Here is a 15,021-nt window from a genome sequence, read left to right on the forward strand (position 1 = left end):
ATTTTAATCATAATGAAGAATTTTCATATGGTCAAACAATTATTAAATCTGGAAATGAGGCTAGCTCACTGTATGTTGTCATGTGCAGAAACTTATTAGTTGGATTTAAAAACCCTGTGATAGTTTCTACTTGCCATGACATAATTTTGGTTCAAGTTAAAGTACTTGGCATAAAAGAAACCTTTATTTTTAAGATATGAAATCTCTTCATAAATCACTGCAGTTGAGGATTGATTTCTATTGTGTTTAATTTGTTCATGTCGCTCAATGATAAAGTACCATAAGATAACACCTTCATTCACTCATAGCCTTTCAACAAAACTCAAGTAGTTTGGCTAGCATGGAGGGTATCACATGGGAAATGTAGCTTGCAAAATGGCAACAGAGGAAGGGGAGGGGAGAATTCAGATCACAGCAACTCACTTTGGTTGAATTGGTGTCCCTGATGTGAATGTTGATGTCAAAGACCTCCCCACTAAGCATTCAAAAGTTATGATGTAAGACAATCCCTTCCCCTCCACAGCTGTATAAAGTGAAACAAATTCTGTGCCCTACTCCTGTAGCACAAAAAATGCTTATAACATCTTAAGGATTTGATTTTAGAGTATGAATATAACACTAGGAAAATAAAGAAATAAAAATCTGAAGTAATCTAATACACTGGAATAAACTATCCTTACGATGCTCTGCGCAGTTGGAGAGAGATTAAAAGAGATATTCTTAATTCTGTGATAATTTCTATGACAGAAAATGATTACTTTAAACATTTTTTCTGGGACATCAAAGCTGGAATCTGAAAAGACATTGTTCCTAAAGCAAAAATTGAGAATTGTAACCCATACTCCACATCCCCTGAAATTAATTATTTTGGTCATGCAGGTTTATCAGCCAATATATAAAGACTCATACTTTTAAAATCATATCATATTTGATATCAAAGCCTTTTTTATTTCAATTTTGTTTGTTATTTTGGGAAAAGAGTCTAGGATTTTAGACAGCTTCAGTATTAAGTCAGATAATTCATATCTAATATATTAGATCATAGCCTAATCATCACTGCTTTTGGAAAGCATTGCTTTATTTCTAGACATTCCTATATTTTCCTTCAAGGTATCTGTCTAGCATTCTCTTCTTTTTTTCTGGTCTTGGGTTTTGAGCTGCTTTTATTCAAAGTTTGTGCTCCACCACTTGAATCACAGTGCCACTGCCAGATTTTTCTGTGATTAATTGGAGATAAGAGTCACGTGGATTATAGGTGTGAGACATCAGTGCCCAGGCATTCTCAGAAGTGGACTGTGGCTCTAAGTTGTAGAGTACTAGCTTTGAGCAAAAGAGCTCAGGGACAACATCCAGGCCCTGAATTCTCGCCCTATATCCAGAAAAAAGAAAAGAGCAGAAAAAAAGGGGTAGAATCTTTAAGAGATGATCATGGAGGAGAATGCTGCCCTCATAGGCAGATGACTTCATTATGAAAATGATCCTATTGCAAAATCAGTTCCATCTTATCCTCTCAGTCTCTCATTTATGCTCTTTTTCCTTTCTACCTTCCTTCATGGGGAGAGACAGAAAAAATACCTCAGTCACATATGTGAACACCATGCTCTTGAAATTTCTAATACCATAAGCCAAATAAAATTTCATTGCTCATAAATTAACCAGTCTTTGAGCATTCTCTTTATTTAAAAGTATGTTTTAAAACTTTTAAGACTTTCTAAAATAGTTATTTCAATTTTCATAAAAAAAATCTGAAATTTTAGCAAACCAAGCTTTAATTTTCTCATTTACAAGAAAACCAATCAGCATTCTAAGCTGGGAACCAGAAATCCATGCCTGTGATCCTTACTACTCAGAAGGCTGACATCTGAGGATAGAAATTTAAAGCTAGCATGGGCAGGAAACTCAATCCTGAGACTCATCTCCAATTAAGCAGCAAAAACACCAGAAGTGGAAGTGTAGCTTGGTTGGAAAAAAATTAGGGAGCCCACTGAGGTCAAGTTCCACTAAGGCCACACACACACACACACACACACACACACACACACACACACACACACAAATATATATTCTACCCTTTGGGTATTTTAATATACAGAACTGCAAAAATTGCTATGACTAAACAATAAGATTTTTTTTGTTGGCTATAGGACTTCACCTCTGTGCCTATGCGTTGTCCCTCAGCTCTTCAGCCCAAGACTAGTGCTCTACTATGTAAGCCACAATACCACTTCCAGGTATCTTGTGGTAAACTAGAGATAAAAGTCTCATGGACTTTACTGCCCAAGCTAGCTTTGAAGCATGATCCTCAGATTTCACCCTTCTGAGTGGCTAGCGTTAGAGGCATGAGACACCAGTGCCTAGCAACTATAACATTTCTAAAGCATGTATTTCCCTCATATATACAGCAATTCTTATATTGCTGGAAAAAACTAACTGATTAAGTTTTGAGGACTTAATAATCTAGCTCCTCTATCTAAGAAAAGAACTATAGATGTTTAAGATGTTTCATTGTAATAAAGAAATACCATAATTTTACTGGAAATAAGAAGCACATAGACTTACTTACCTAGGCTGGTTTTAAACCATGATCCATGATGCTCAGATCTTAGCTTCCTGAGTTGCTAGGATTATAGGCATGAGCTACTGATGCTCTGTTTGACTTATTTCTTTGATATGTACAAGACGTTATGTCAAAAACCTAACTTTACAACTTTGGCGGGGGAAGGGGTGGATGCAGGAGTGTAGGGTGGAATGGGGAGATGGGAAGGGATGGGAAGTGGAAAACAAAAGGAGAGGCAACAATGCTTGATATGTACTCATTACCTTGCCTATGCAATTGTAAACCCTCTGTACAGTATTTTCACAATAAAAAAATAACAAAGACAATGTTTACACTGGCTAGAAGAGAAAAAGCGACCAAATGTATTAATCAAAGGTCAGGACACTAAAAAGAAACATGTGTAAAATGAAAAATACCTGCCCTATCAGTGCTTTAGAGGTTAGCGGGGCTTACTTACAGGTAAATAGTAACTCCTAGATGCTCCATTATCACATGCTACTACTGCTTCCATCGATCTCTGGGTACACAGCAAAACACAAGTGCAGTCACTGAATTAGAACTTTTTTAACTTCTTCTAATTTAAATGCATTCGGATTAAAGGGAAAGAAACACCCTACATATTTGTTAAAGAATGTTGCATAGCCTTACCAAATGAAATGGGAGGCACTGGTGAACCCCAGGCTAAAGTGTACACAGACTTCTTATGGTACACCCTGGAAATCTGTGCACGTCTTTGGAGGGGAAGGTGGTGCAGAACAGAGGAAGATTTAAAAGTTAAAAAGCAATAGTGAAAATAAACAATGTTTTACGAAAATGATTTTACTACAAACTCAGTTATTCATTTAAAAATCATTTCAGAACCTTCTTCAGTTGATTGGAAAAAAATATTTAATATATGAAGTAAGCCAAAATATAGAAAAACTAACCCTAAATATACCTTATCTAGAAAACATAGTCAGTTCTCAACCAGTGTGGGATTGTTTTGTTTTATATTGTTTTGGTTTGTTTTATCCGTCATGGGACTTGGACTCTAGGCCTGGGTGCTGTCCCTCAGCTCTTCAGCTTAAGGCTAGTGCTCTACCACTTGAACCACAACACCACTTCTGGTTTACTTCTTGTTTTCTTAGAGGTCTGTTGGGGGTAACAGTCTCACAAACTTCCCTGCCTGAGCTGGATTTGAATGGCGATCCTCAGATCTCAGCCTCCTGAGTAGCTAGGATTATAGGTGTGAGCCACTGGTGTCTTGCTTATCTGTCCCTGGAGGCAGCCTATTTCAAAATTACCAAGTATTCTAATACAGCTGTAGCATTACTGAAGTATAAATACTATGACAACTAGAAATTTAAGAAGCTACTAATCCTACCTGTCAGGACAGTGATAATTATTTTAAGTTATTGCTTAGCCATATATCATCACTATTCAAATATATTCTTAATTTGACAAGATTTGAGCATAGACTGATTTTCCAAATTGACTATCTTTTTAAGGAAATTTTTTCTAGTGATGTGTGTCAGTAAAGCATGCTTTAGACAAAATCGCTATACTATATGACTTAAAATACAGAGTGTCTTGTAGGTATCGTTTTAGAACTCTAAAATCAATGACTAAACCAGCTCTGTCATTATTTTTATGTACCTCACAAATTGATAGGAATCATTGTATACAATGACCCAGATTTTCTTCAGCTAAGACATAGAATAAAGTATCTGGATTGGATGCCTAAAAATAAAGCAATATCATTTCCCCATTTACATTATTAGTGTTAGTCCTGAAAATTCACCGTATAATATTTTAGTAATAAAATTATTTAGCAATTTTGTGATGATACAGAATTATTTGATGAATGGATCAAGAAAATGTGGTATATATACACAATGGAGTTCTATGCCTCCATCAGAAAGAATGACATTGCCCCCTTGTTTGGAAATGGAAAGACTTTGAAAAAATTATATTAAGTGAAGTAGTCCAGGTGCAAAGAAACATAGGTCCCATGGTTTCCCTTATTTGTCATAACTAAGATGTGTCTGAGATATATGCAGAAAAGGTCAGATAAGTTGATGTTAGGTGAAATGAACCCCAAGATAAGTATTCAAATTTTTTTTCTTTCTTGCCATTGTTTCTAACATATTTACAGAATTATTTAAATTTACACTGTTTTAAGTTGTTTACTTCTCTGGAATGGTTCCCATACTGGTCCCTTTTTAAATTAAAAAAAGATATAGAATTCGTTTGGATATAGGTTCTACTTGAAAACTTAAAAAAATGTAAGGTGGATGCCAATTCTCATTCCTGTAATCACAAGCTTATAATATCGTGGTTCCAACGAAGCCCAAGAAGGAAAACCAGTGAGACTCTTATCTCCAATTAACCATCAAAAACACAAAAGTGAAGCTATGGTTGAAGTGGCAGAGCACTAACCTTGAGGATAATAGGTCAGAGAAAGTGTCCAGGATCAAAGTTTAAGCCCCTGGAAAGCTATACCCTCACCAAAAACAAAATCATACACAGGGCTGGGATTCAGCTTAGCAGCTTAACATGCATGAGTTTTATCCCTAAAACAAGGGAAGGGAGGGATTGTGGAAGCGATTGGGGGAGGGAAGAGAGAAGGAAGGAGGAAAGGAGAGAGATAACTGCATATAGAAAAGAGGGTAGCTCTGCATAATAAATGATGTTCACTAGGGGAAAAGGTCAGGCAAACATTTTCTGTAAAGATCAGAGTAAGTATGTCCAGACATTGGGAGCCACATGGTAAGCTGTCAGCATTCCATTCTGCTGTAGCAGTATGACAGAGGACACAAATAGAATGAGTGCATTAAAACTTTACTAACATTCCCTGAAACTTGAATTCTATTTTTATTTGAAATATGGCTATTGAAACTGAGTGAATGTTTGGTTTTATGTAATTTTGCTTACTTTACGTATTGTCACTTACAGCTTTGTGGCTGGCTACTCAATTGATTATAACATGTCTGGCTTCTGATGAAGTCTCTAAAGCACCTCAAAAGTCAGCCATCAATAGAAGCCATTGAAGTCACTCAGCTTTTTGGTAGTCACAATAAGAAAAACTAGAATAATAAATAAATAAAAGCCTAGATTTAAAAACACCAAGGGAGCTTTTATCGAAATTCAGCATAAATTATCTTGTATTTAAACCATAATCCTCAGATCAGCATTCTGAGTAGCTAGGATTACAGATGTGAACCACTAGCATGTGATTGTTAGTTTTCTTAAATACCAAGACAGCATTGTATTTTATATTGGACTCATCTCCATTCCTGCACTCAGCCATCACTTGGACCTAAGAACTACTGTAGTGGATGAGGAACTCTAGGCCTACTTTGTAGTTGGTAGGAAATACAAGAAGTAGAGAAATCAGATAGAACTCATCATAAGAAAATAAATGAGGAAGCTGGGTGCAGGTGGCTCACACATGTAATCCTAGCTACTAGTGAGGCTGAGATCTGAGGATTGCAGTTCAGAGCTAGCACAGGTAGGAAAGCTAATGAGATTCTTATCTCCAATTAACCACCAGAAAACCAAAAGTGGGCATTGGTTCAAATGATAGAGCACTTGACTTGAGCTGAAGAGCTCAGGGACAGCACTAAGACTGACAAAAAATTAAATAAAAGAAAAACAAATCGGCGTCCATAGCCAATGGCTCACATCTGTAATTCTAGCTTGTCAGAAGTCTGAGATCTGAGGATCAAGGTTCAATACGAGACTGGGAAGAAAATCTATGAGATTCTTATTTCCAATTAAGCACTGAAAACCATAAGTGGCAATGTAACTCAAAGTGGTAGAGCACTAGCCTTGAGCACAAAAGCTCAGGACAGGATCCAGGACCTGAGTACAAACCCCACAACCAACAAAAAAGGAAAACGAATGAGAATCCACCTTAACGAAATAGCTAGGCGAGTAAAATATAAAGAATATCTTATTTAAAAACTAATTTAGATTATTTTGACTTAAAGGGCAGTATCATGAAAAGGAACGACTGGGGTGGCATGTTATTTTATTTTATTTTATTTTAATTTACTTATTTATTTTGGGAGTGGAATAGGGCTTGAAATCTGGGCTGGGCACTGTGCCTAAGCTATTATGCTCAAGTCTAGTGCACTACCACTTGACCCAAACCACCACTTCTGATTTTCTGGTGGTTTATTGGAGAAAAAAGTCTTACTAACTTTCTTGCCTGGGCTGGCTTTGAATCACGATCCTCAAATCTAAGCTCCTGAGTAGCTAGGATTATAGGCATGAGCCACCAATGCCTGGCTGGGATGATATTTTAGAGTACTAAAAACAAAAGAGACATAGCAACATGAAATGAACCCTAATGAAAAATTAATTTGAAAATTTAATTTGAAATATAGCAAGAATAATATCTGTCTCAAACAAAGAGATGTGTATCTGTATTTGATATAATAACAGTAACATGAAAATATCATTAATTTTCTTAAGTATAATGAAGGTATAATGGTCGATAATGGAAGAATATTCTTAAAATTTAACTTTGTTCCATAAACTTCTGTGTGTTTATATAGGAACATACAGATAAAAAAGTAAGGAAAAAATGTCAAAAATTTTAAAAAGAACAAAGGCACTTTTTTGGTGGTTTTATTTTATTTTATATATATATATATATATATATATATATATATATATATATATATATATATATATATATATATATATATATATATATATATACCAGTACTGGGTCTTGAATTCAGGTCTGCTTGCTCCTGCTTGGTTTTGTCACTCAAGGATAGCACTCTATTATCTGAAACACAACTCTGTTTCAAACTTTTTATGCTTAGCTCAATATAAGACTCTAACCCTTGCAGGGTCTGGCTTTGAACCTTTATCTTCAGATCTCAGTATCCTGGCCAGTGACAATTACAAGCATGAGTGACCAAATGCCTGGCCTAAGTATGAGTTTTAAGAACCAAGTACGTGAAGGACTGTGCTCACTGTGATCAGAAAGGAGGAAGACCTAGCCCCTGCCTACAAATTCACAGAATTTCTTGTTTGGGCTAGCTTTGAACACAGCCTCCTGAGTAGCTAGGATAACAGATTTGAGCCACCATAACCTAACTTAATATGTGACTTTCAACTTCATAAACGTATGATGGTTTTTGAAAGAGAATGAGTTCATTTTGGTGGTTTGCAAATGCCAAATTACTACAAAATGAAAAAAAAACATAATTTATTGTTATTATTAAGGTATTGTAAGGTGTTCACAATTCAGGAAATGTATACATTTCTCTGTTTCCCCCTAAAACCCAATGAAAAGATATTTTAAAAATAAATTTCTGAGCAAGGCAGCAGTGGCTAAGGCCTATGATACTAGCTAGCAAGAAGGCTGAGATCAGATAATCTAGGTTTAAAGCCAGACCCAGAAGAAAACTCAGGGAGACAATTATATCCAATTAATTATTTTAAAAAAACAGGAATTGTAGCTCTGTCTCAAGTATTAGAGCACAAAAGTCCAGGTAATGACCCAGAACATGAGTTCAAGTCCCAAGTCTGGTTGTATAAATAAATAAATAAATATCTCTGGCCAATTACCTATAACTGTAGCTACTTAGGAGGCTAAGACCTGGGCGTAGATTTTCAAAACCATCCTGGGCCAGAACATTTGTTAATAATCTTTATTTCCAATTATCCATGAAAACCTGGAATGGGAGTGGTTGATCAAGTAGTAAGTGCTTACCATTGTACCCTCAGTTCCAGTCGTAGGATTGGCACCAAAATAAGTAAGTAAATTTATTTATTTTTGAGTTTTGAATCTTAGTCAGCATGGTAGATTTTTTGAAAGTCTTTCAGATAATAATGATGTGCATATATGTTTATTAACTCAAAATTGAATTCATGCTGATATTTTCCTCAGTCATTTGAGTAATAAGTAAGCATTATCAAGTTCTTACTTGTTGAAATAGTTGTCATACAATCTCACGTTTCCATCATCAGTACAAAAAGCCCAACAAACCTCTTTGTCTGGGTGCCAGCACCTAGAATGGAGTTTCTGGGCTGGGAAGGTGGCTCAGAGGAAGCGTGTTTGCCTTGCATGCATGAGCCCCTGGGTTTGATTCCTCAGCACCACATAAGCAGAGAAAGCTGGAAGTGGCACTATGGCTCAAGTGGTAGAGCACTAGCCTTGAGCTGAAGAGCTGAGGGAAGCGACCCATAACCATAAATAGAGTTTCCCATACAAACTTCCTATACTGAACCAAGAAAATACCAATAAACTAAACAAAGGAATAACATAAAAGTAATCAGAAGTCTTCCAACAAGAAAGAGTCCAAGACCAGATGGATTCATTACTCAATTCTATAAGACATTTTATTTTGTCCAGTCTTAGGGCTTGAACTCAGGGTCTGAACCTGTCCCAAAGCTGTTTTTGCTCGAGACTAGTTTTAGTACTAGTGATATATCACTTGAGCAACCATGCCATTTCTGGCTTTTCTGTGTATGTGGCATTGAGGAATGGAACACACGGCTTCATGTATACTAGGCAAGCATTCTACCACTAACCTATCTTCCAAGCCCACTATAAGGCTTTTAAAGATGATGTAATACTAATCCTCCTCAAGCTTTTCTGTGAAATAGACGCAATAGGGAGCAAACCTAAACTCATTCTATGAATCCAATATTGCACTCATCCAAAAACTAGGTAAGGATCCAACAAAACAAGCGAATGAATGATCAATTTCTCTCATGAACATAGATGCAAAACTCCTCAATAAAATATTAGCCAACAGAACCCAGAAACAAATACAAGTCATAAAAATATGATCAAGTAGGCTTCATCCCACAGATGCAAGGTTGATTTAATATATACAAATCAATAATTCACATCAGTAGAGCCAATATCAAGAACCACATACTCATCTCAGTCGATGCAGAACAAACCTTTGACAAAAGACCACGCATTGACATTAAAAGCTCTGAAGAAACAAGGAATAGAAGGAACATTCCTTAAAACAATAAGAGCCATAGACAACAGGCCATACTAAATGGGGAAAACTAAAACTATTTTCCTTAAAATCAGGAACAAGGCAAAGCTGCCCCTTCACTCCCCTCCTCTTCAATCTATACTGGAATTCTTAGCCAGACCAATAAGGAAAGAAAAGGACATTAAAGGAGCCACACAGAGTATGCAAAATTTAAACTAACGGTATTTGCTGATGACCATTTCTTATACTTGAGGACCCAAAAGCTCAACTCCCAAACTCCTACAGCTAATTAATACTTTTGGCAAAGTATCAGAATGCAAAATCAATCCATAAAATTCAGTAGCCTTGGCCAGGCACCAGTGGCTCATGCCTGTAATTCTAGCTACTCAGGAGGCTGAGATCTGAGGATCGTTGTTCAAAGCCAATCCAGGCAGGGAAGTCCATGAGTCTCCAATTAACCACCAGAAAACTGGAAGTGGCGCTTTTGCTCGCCTTGAGGTGAAGAGATGAGGGACAGCGCCCAGCACAAAGTTCAAGCACCAGGACCCAAAAGAACAAGAAATGGTTACTGAACCATTCCTTGGGCAAAGATTATACAAGCAGAAAGGGAAATAATGAAAATGACACCATTTGCAAAAGCTTCAAAAAATAGTAATTAACATAACCAAAGATGTAAAAATTGCAAAAATCTAAAGAAAGAAATCAAAGAGTATATCAGAATATGCAAAGACCTTCCATGTTCATGGATAGGTAGAATAATGTGAAAATGGCCATAATGCAAAAAATTGGCATAAAATTCAAGGCAATCTCCATCAAAATCCCAATTATGTACTTTACTCAGATAAACGAAAGAATCCAAAAGTTCATATGGAAAAAAAAAAAAAAAACAGACCAAGAACAGACAAAGCAATTCTTGGCAAAATAAGCCATTCAGGCAGTACCACTATACGAGACTTCAAGTTATACTAAAGAGCCACAATAACAAAAACAGCTTGTTATCGGTATAAAAATTGTTTCTAACATATTTATAAGATGATTTCTATGTTGCTTTGTATGTCCTTCCCCAATGATATAACTCCTGCTTTTACTGTATTTGATGGTGGTATAATTTGTGGAGGGGAAGGGCAAAAACAAATCATTTAACTAGAGATACAGGCATAACCATTGCAACAATGAGATGTACAAGTAGTTATGTCGAAAAACAAACATTACAACTTTGGTGGGGGGGGTAGTAGAGGGTGGGGGGGGAGAATGGGAAGGAATGGGGAAGGGGATACAAAGAACAGGCAACAATGCTTGTTAATAAATGTATTCATTATCTTGTCCATGTAATTGTAACTCCTCTTTATGGTATTTTCACAATAAAAAAAGAAAAATACAAAAAAATAAAAAAGATCCTAAGACCAATGGAAAAGATTATATTAAGTGAAGTAAGTCAGGCCTAAAGAAACATAGGTCTCATGGTTTCCCTCATTTCTAATAACTAGTATACATCAAGCAGAGATCTGAGGGACAAGCAGAAAAGTTCAAAAGCTATGTACATATGACCCAATAAGATGATGTTAAGAGAAATGAACCTCAAGATAGGGACCAAAGTGTTTTTTTTTTCTTTCTATTGTTTCTAACGTATTCACAATATACCATGTGATTTTTTTTTGTTTCTTTGTATGTTCCTCCCCCCATCGTAAAACCCCTGTTTTCACTCTATTTGATGTTGGTGCCTTGCAACTTTTATATACACTTTTCTAATTTGGGGAGGGGAAGGGAAAAACAAAATGCTTAAATAGAGATATAGGTTGACCCATTGTAATAATGAGATGCACAATACACTATGTGGAAAAATGACCTTTACAATTTAGGCCGGGGTGGGGTGAGAGTGTAGTTTTGGTGATGGGAGGAAAGGGATGGTAGGGAAAAACAAAGGAGGAAGTAACAATGATGATAAGAAATATACTCATTACCTAGCTTATGTAACTGCTGTGATCTGAGGATAATTGTTCAAAGCCAGCAGGGACAGGGAAGTCCATGAGACTCTTATCTCTAATAAACCACAAGAAAATGGAAACCGGAACTGTGGCTCAAGCACTAGCCTTCAGCTGATAGCTGAGGGACAGCGCCGAGACCCAGAGTTCAAGCCTCATGACCGACCACATACACACACACACACATACACAAATCACAGCTTCTTCAAATATTCCTGTTGGGGCAACTTGGCAGCTATATGCAGAAAACTAGAAGTGGATCTGTGCTTTCACTAACATCAACTAAAAATGGAATAACTACCTTAAAATCAGCCAAACTACTGTAAGACATAATAGGGATGATATTAGAACTTATATGTACAGGCAGGAACTTCCTGAATAGAGTTCCTGGGGCAGAACAGATAGGAGATAGATCCAACAAATGGGACTACATTAAAGGAAAAAAAAATTCTGCACAGGCTAGGACATAGTCACTAAACTAAAAAGACAGCCAAGGAATTGGCAAAAGATATTTACCTGCAACACATCAGACATAGGGCTAATATTCAATGTATAAATGGATCTCTGGAAAGTACCCCTCCAAAACCTCATAAACCAATTACTAAATGGGCAGGGGAGCCAAGAAGAGACTTCTCAGAAGAAAAAGTAAAGAATGGGAAAGAAACATATTAGGAAAGGTTCTTCATCCCTCTCCATAAAGAAAATGTAAATCAAAGCAATCCTGAGATACAATCTTACCCAAATATTCTGAATTCTGACAACAAATGCTGATGGGGAAGTGGAGAAAAGAGGAATCCTACTGCACAGCTGGTGGGAAGGTATACTAATACAGCAACTCTGGAAAGCAGTCTGAAAGTTGCTCAAAAATCGCAACACAGACCTTCCCTAATACCCTCCCTACAGCCATACCACTTGTAGGCATCTACCCTGAGCATCATGAACCAGAATATGGCAAGGACACTTGCACAACCATGTTCCTTGCTGCTCAATTCACAGTGACAAGATATGTACACACCCAGATGCCCCACAATAAATGAATGTATCCAATAATTATGCTATCTATATACAATGAAATTTTACAGACAGAGACATTAGAAAGAATATAATAATGTCATTTGCAGGGAAATGGAAGGAACTAGAATAAATCATGTTAATAAAGTTAAGCCAAGACCAAAGAGACAAATGGCACATTTTCTTCCTGATTATGTGGAAGTTAGATTTAAAACACAATGGGATATGAAAACTGTACAGGATTCTAGGCATCATGTACAGTTAGTACAGTAGGGGAAAGCCTTTGTAGAAAATCACCAAGTTATAATACACAAGCAGCTCTTCTTATGTATATAAAACAATATATATATATGCATATGCATATATATATATATATATATATATATACTAAATTGAATTGTAAAGATAAAGAAACAAGGAACTTTTCTTAATTTCTCTTTTCATTTTCTGATGACTCTGTATTCTTTACCCAATATACACTATATATGCATGCATATCTGATGGAAGATGGGAGAAGGGCACAGAATCAGTGGAAAGTGGATGAAAAATTGTAGCCGCGGAGCCCACTGGCTCTACTGGACATTGATGAAAGTGAACCATGCAACTTGCGGATGGACATGGGAGGGAGGGAATGGAACAGAATGGGGGAACAGATTAGACTATGTAAAAGGAAGGAAATATACTAGCTACCTGACATGCAGAAAGATAACCTTGCTGTATATCACCGCTAAAACAACAATATTTTTTCAAAAAGAAGAAAGCTCCCAAATGAGAACATACGAGAAAAGGGAAATAAAGAGCAGATAATCATGTTTTTGTAAGTCCTTGGTACCTGATAGTTTCAATCATTAGCTTTTTTCCTACCAACTGAGTCATACCTCTAAACCCAAAAGTCCTTACAATATTCAATTTTTTCCCTTGATTTCTTCACATTTTCTATTTACTTTTTGTTTTGTGTGTGTGTGTGTGTGTGTGTGTGTGTGTGTGTGTGTGTGTGTGTGTGTGTGTGTGTGTGTGCCAGAAATGGAGCTTGAACTCAGGATCTAAGTACTGTTCCTGAGCTTTATTTTTGCTCGAGTGCACTCTACCACTTGAGCCAAATCTTCACTTCTGGATTTTCTTGTGCAGTTTATTGGAGATAAAAGAATCACAGAGACGTTTTACCATCATTAGATTCAAATCATTATCTTCAGATCTCATCCTCTGGGTTACAGCCATGAGCCAAGGTACCTGGCTTATGAATTGTCGTTCTTTTTTTAACAAGCTGGTGCCAGTGGCTCATGCCTGTAATCTTAGCAACTCAGGTGGCTGAGATCTGATAATCGAGGTTTAAAGACAACCTGTATAAGAAAGTCTGTGAGACTATGATCTCATTAACTGGTTACCAAGAAACCAGAAGGAGCACTGAGATTCAAACTGGTAGAGTGATAGCCTTGAGCACAAAAGAGCAGGGACTGCAACCAGGCCCTGAGTTCAAGCACCACATAAAAAAAATAAGTAAAAATGAATTTGCAATCACTTGTGATCTCAACATCCTCAATTCGTGGTTTATTTAAAGCCAATTTGCATCTCAGTTTGCACTTATTCGGAGTGTAACTAAACTTGTATAACTGTTAAAAGAAAAAAATGAGCAGCTGTGTGCAGGTGGCTCACGCCTGTAATCCTACCTTCTCAGGAGGCTGAGAAATGAGGATGGTGGTTCAAAGCCAGCCTGGGCAGAAAAGTTCCCATGAGACTCCTATTACCAATTAATCCCTAAAAAACAAGAAATGGCACAGTGTTTTAAACTGGTATCCTATACTCCTAACCTTGAGCAAAGGAGCTCTGGGACAGCACCCATGCCCTGTATTCAAGCCCCATATCTGAAGGAAAAAAAAAGAGTTCAGTGCTGGGAAGGTGGCTCAGTGGTAGAGTTCTTGACTTGCATGTACGAGCCTCTGGGTTTGATTCCTCAGTACCACATGAGCAGAAAAAGCCAGAAGTGGCACTGTGGCTCAAGTGGTAGAGTGCTAGCCTTGAGCTGAAGAGCTGAAGTGCCCAGGCCAAGAGTTTAGGAACCATGACCCACAAAAGACAAACAAACAACAAAAAGAGTTCAAACATTTAAATGATGTGTACAATAGACTATACACTAAAGATGAAAGATTATACGAATGAATTAATAATTAAAATGATCAACATTGTTTTGATTTTATAAGTAGTGGATGTAGCAGAGAAAGTGATAAGAAATAATTATTCATTCTAACCACTCTTGTATTGTTTTAAACTCATTTACTACTTTTAATCATAAGTATCGTTTTACAGAAAAACAAAAGTTGTACATGTATTTTAACCTGAATTCCACATTTTAAAATTTGCCTTTTAGTAAACAATCAGTATATTTTTATATAAACTACTTGTAATCCCTTTAATACTTCAGGTCAGTCTAGTATTTGATTATATCATAACTCCTCCCTTCTTTCTTTTCTTCATTCCATTCCTTCACATCCTTTCCTCCTTTCTATCCTAGCAATTA

This window comes from Dipodomys spectabilis, unplaced genomic scaffold (assembly GCF_019054845.1).
Source record: "Dipodomys spectabilis isolate Male_0828 unplaced genomic scaffold, ASM1905484v1 ptg000279l, whole genome shotgun sequence".
Lineage (NCBI taxonomy): Eukaryota > Metazoa > Chordata > Mammalia > Rodentia > Heteromyidae > Dipodomys > Dipodomys spectabilis.